Raw genomic sequence first — 5,679 nt, 5'->3', positions numbered from 1 at the left:
TATTTTTCATGTAATTGGGGAAACAATATTATTTTTAAAATAAAGAGTATAAATGACAACATACATAGAAAAATGAGACCAAAAGTCACAAAAGTAACAAAAGTCACTTAGTGTATTTTCTGATATATTCTAATTATATAATTTTTCTGTGTTTTTTTTTTTTGTGTTTACATTCTAATGAGATAAATGGGTTTCCTTATTCACATTTGTCAGGATCTTTTGTTTAACCAACATTGGATGGGAAAAGTAAAGGCTTTAGTTTAACCTTGGGTATTCCTTCCTTTTTAAAGTATAGTGACCAGAAGAGGAGCTTGAATCTGAGGCATCTAAGTGGTAATCACATCTAGCCTCATATACTTACTAGCTGTACTACTTAGGGCAAATCATTTAACTTTTTCCTGCCTTAGTTTCTTCAGCTGTAAAATGGGCATAAAAATTGCATCTACCTCACCAAGTCCTGGTGAGATAAAAAGAGATGATATTTGTAAAACATTTATTATATAGCTGGCACATAAGTGTGATATAAATACTAGCTATATTATCATTAAGGGAAAATATTTCCCTAGACTATCATTATTTAGGGGGTGGATAGATATAATTCTAAACCAATACTCTATCCCAGAGAGGCAGAGCAGAGAGTCTTTGATCTTTTCTTTTTCTCTCTTCCAAGCAGGGATAAAATTCTCTCTTGGAGAGGAATGGGCAACACTCCCAAAATATCTATTAAAACCTTCCTGCTAATGAACCCTTATAGACATACACATAACTTATGTGGGCAATGCACATATACCCTACATTTATGCAAGGAGAAAGAAAATTATAATGCTATGAACATCTATTTTGCATAGTTTTGTTTTGTTTGTTTTTTTCTTTAAGGTAAGTATTAAATTTAATTCAGTAGTAACAACAGAGTTCTTGTTCATGTGCCCTCTGGAACTGCTTTTTTTTTTACTTTCTCCTGTATATTTTTTAAATGTTTCATTGAACTCTCTTTTTTGTATCACTTATTCCTCCTACCCCAAATTGACTATTTATTCACCCCAAATCCTTCACTTATTTAAAAAAAATAACTACAGTCATGAAAAACACATCCATGGGTTGATTGTTCCTGATAACATACATCTTGTTCTAGATCTCTGGTCTATCATCTATCTCTCTGCCAAGAAGTGAGACACATTTTTCAGTCATCTTCCTGAGGACTTGTCAATCATTTCATTGATCAGAGGTGTCTTTCAAGGTTATTTTTATTATATTTTTTTCAAGATTATATGTCAATACAATTTTTAATATTCATTTTCTGATATTTTGCAACCCATGTTCTCTCTCTCCCCCCTGCCCATCTCCTCTCCCCATAAAAGCAAGTAACATGAAACAGGTTGTACATACATTATCAAGTAAAAGATCTGTCCATGTTCATCATGTTATAAAACAAGGCATATTGCTTACACTAGAGAAAAAATAATGGAGGAAATAAAGAATGGTGTGTTTCAATCAAAGATTTCTTTTCAATGTTCTTTTTGTTGTATAAAGTTGTTCCTATTCACCTATCCTTTCTGTCTTTCTGTGTGGTGTCCAGACTCTCAGTAGAGAGAGGCTGAATTAAAACAACCAGCCCAGTCCCTGGTACCTAGCAGACAATAAATGCTTATTGATGCTACAGTGAGATTGGCTTTAACTCCTCACATGTAAATGTTGAGTATAAGCTGATGATGAAAAAATTTCAGCAATTATAGTGGGCAACAGTTGGGCTTTGACAGCATGGAAGGAGAGGGTTAAACTCAAAACAGCTTTAAATGCATTTCCAGGATTTATTGTAGATGTTCCTTTGTCTCTAGATTGGATTAGTCAGACATCATGACATTCAGTAGTGAAAGCCAATTGATCTTCCAGCTATTATTTTTGTCTGTCTCATCACACTCATCTGTTTATAGACATAGGATTTAGAACTGAAAGAGACCTCAGAAATCAATAGTTCTATCCCTTCATTTTACAGATGAGGAAAATGAGATCCAGATTGTAGATGTGAGTTGCCCAATTCAATGAACATTTATGGAGTACCTGCTAAGTGCTAGAGGAGATACAAAGATGAAACAAGATGTTTCCTGCCTCCAACAAGCTTAAAATTTAGCCATTAGGAGGAGATAGACATAGATAGTTGGTCCCAACTAAAATTCCACTTTGTACAGGAAACCTTTCCCAAACCATCTCAATTCTAATGCCTTCTCTCTGTTATCTCCCATTTGTCCCATACATGGATTGTTTGTACATATTTGTTTTCTTGTTGTCTCCTCCATCAGATTGAGGGCAGGGGCTGTCTTTTGTCCTGCTTTCTATCCTCAGTGCTTTGCTTTGTGCCTGGCATTTTGTAGGAACTTTATACAAGCTTATAGAGCAATTGAGAAATGACTACAATATCAACTAAAATGTAATAAATGTATGAGGCACAAATCAAAAGAATAACATATGCTTTCTTCTTAAAAAGACTGTGAGGTAAGTGTTGCAAATATGACCCTCTTGTTAAAGATGAGGAAGCTGAGAACCAAGGGCTTTTCACTAGCTTGACTGGGGTCACCTAACTAGCATTAGTTTAGATTTGAATTCCATTTTCCAGACTGAGTCTTGGACAATTCCCTGGGTGCCATGCTTCCTCGCTGTACAGCAATAGTGATGTGAATAAATACAGCATCTGTCTGCTTGCTCTGATTCTGGGGAAACACACAAGCTGCCCTGATGTGTTGTGGTTTATTTATTTCCTGGTTGTAGGTAGGGCTTTACTGCTACCCCCTTGAATTTGTGCTTCTGGGAAAACAGATGTACATCCTGCTGTTTTAATGCAAAGCACATGGTCATTAGTATGATTATCATCCAGTATTTATGCATAAATGCAATTCACTGCACTTTGCTTTAATCAAATCAGTGAGACCAGTAGCAGATATTGACTGTAGCAGTAGCCTGTCTTGTAGCACCTGGGTACTGGTTGTTACTTGAGCTAGCCAAAGGAAGTAAGCTTGGGCAACTTCTTTTTTCACTTCTCAAAAGCATCAACTTCCTCACATTTCCCAGGATAAGGTAATTTGGGGGATCACAGTGCTAAAAATCTCTAGCCCTCTTAGCACTGAGGGTTTTTTCCCCTATAAACAGTGATTTCAAATCAACCTATCAGCATTCATTAAGCACCTGCTGCATACCAAGCATTGTGCTAATGACTGAGGATAATGGAGCTATTCTAATCTTGCGTATACACATATTTGTGTTGTTCAGTTGTATCTGACTTTTCATGAGTCCATTTGGGTGTTCTTGGCAAAGAGTCTAGAGTGCTTTGACATTTCCTTCTCTAACTCATTTTGTAAAAGAGGAAACTGGAGCAAAGTGGTTTAAACAACTTGCCCAGGTTCATATAGCTAATCTGAAGCCAGATTCTAATTTAGGTCTCCTTGACTCCAGGCTCAGCATTCTATCCACTGAACCCTCTAACTACTTCTATAAACATATAGACAAATGCTAAAGGAATATAAGGTGACAAGAGGGAAGGCATCAACAACTGGGCAATTAGGAAAAACTTCATGTAAAAGGTGATACATAAAAGTTGATTCTTTTTTTGTTTGTTTGTTTATAGTACCTTTTTTATTTATTTAGAATATTTTCTATGGTTACATGATTCATGAATTTTCCTCACTCCTCTTTCCTTCCACCCCCCCCCCCCTGGAGCCGGCAAACAGTTCCACTGGGTTATACATGTATCATTGTTCAAAACTTATTTCCATGTTAATCATATTTGCAATAGAATGATCTTTTAACATTAAAACCCTAATCATATCCCCATCGAACCACATGATTGATCAAATGTTTTTCTTCTGCATTTGTGTTCCCACAGTTCTTTCTCTGGATGTGGACGGCATTCTTTCTCATAAGTCCCTCAGAATTGTCCTGGGTCATTGCATTGCTGCTAGTAGAAAAGTCTGTTACATTCAATGCCACAGTGTATCTATCTCTGTGTATAACTTTCTCCTGGTTCTGCTCCTTTTACTCTGCATCAGTAGCTGAAGGTCTTTCCAGTTCACAGGGAATTTCTCCAGTTCATCATTCCTTTTAGCATTATAATATTCCATCACCATCAGATACTAGATACCATAATATGTTCAGCCATTCTCCAATTGATGGACACCCCCATTTTCCAATTTTTTGCCACCACAAAGTACAGCTATAAATATTTTTGTATAAGTATTTTTCCTGTTCTCTTTAGGGTACAAACCTAGCAGTGCTATGGTTGGATCAAAAGGGAAGGTAATTTATAAAAGCAGATTCTTGATGATGACTAGGGATTTTAAGAAGCAAAAATGAGAAGTGTATTCTGGGCAGGGAGGACAGTCAGGGCCAAGGGATGGAGATGGGAAATAGGGTGCCCTATATGGGGTTTAATAATGACATTTTCTATACCAATTTTCATCATGCCACCTACATTTGCCATAGAATAAACATCGAAGGTTCACTAAAATCATATAGATCTATAATCTCATAAAAAAAGGCTACTCTTTTAATTGCAGGTCATATTCTTTATCTACGTAAGATCATTGTCGATGTCCTCCCATAAATCCTCTTCAAAGGGTCTAGCCAAGTGTTGAGAGGACACTGGAGGGGAAGGTTTCCTCTAGACTTTCTGAAACTGTAGATATCAATGAAGGCTCAGGGTCAAAGATTATCCCTTTCCTTGACTACATGTATACAAGAAAAATAACAAAACAATTATTCAGAATTACTACAGAGGAGGCCCTATAAAGATAGTAAGAAACAAGGAAACAAAACCCCTCCAAAATAGACAGTCTTTGTTCTCAAGGATCTACATTCTAATGGGGGGGGGAGGGGGAAAGGGTTATGGGAGGTCAGGGAAGCATATGGAGGTGTGGGGGGGTGATGAGGTGATGACTAGGGAAGAGTGTTTTGGTTTGGGATAAGGGCTATCTTAATGGAAATTGTGTATAGGGCCAAAGGACAGTTGGTTGATAAGCATTTTCCAGAAGTAATGGTAGAATTGATTTGATAACTATTCCTAAGGCAAGACCAGTTTATCTCCTTTTCTAGTCATATATTTTTAGTGTCCACCTTTATACTACCTTCATGAGATAGACATGAAAACTTTATGGCTTTTTTAAAAGCCTCAAAAACATACTTGAATCTTAGGAAATGATTGCAAAAGTCTAATTATGGATAGAATAACTATTTTTTCCAACACTGACTGATCAAATACAGACTGAACTGATGCTATGCTAGGAGGATTGTCCCTACAGGGTTGGAGCTATGGAGCTAGAAGGGACTTCAGGTGCCATCTAGTCTTGATCCTTCAGTTTACAGATGGGGAAACTGAGGCACTGAGTAGTAAGGTGGTTTTTACCAAAGTCACAAGGTAGTAAATGACACAGTAGATTTAACACTTTCCATCCTACTATACTGACTTTAAACTTTTCCTGAGTCTTGAGGTAGGAAACAGAAAAGTTTTTGTTCAAACTTTGGAACCAAAGAGACAATGCAGTACTTTGTAAAAAGTTTGGGATCTGGAAACATGTACTGATTAACTTTATATTTATGTTGCATATATTTTTACATGTTGATTTCTTTCCTAATAGAATTTAAATAAAGACCATTTAATTCTTTATATTTGAATTCCCAGGACTTACCCCAGCA

The sequence above is a fragment of the Monodelphis domestica genome, chromosome 2 (genome assembly GCF_027887165.1).
Source record: "Monodelphis domestica isolate mMonDom1 chromosome 2, mMonDom1.pri, whole genome shotgun sequence".
In the NCBI taxonomy this organism is placed as follows: domain Eukaryota; kingdom Metazoa; phylum Chordata; class Mammalia; order Didelphimorphia; family Didelphidae; genus Monodelphis; species Monodelphis domestica.
Note: the sequence above shows the minus strand (reverse complement) of the source record.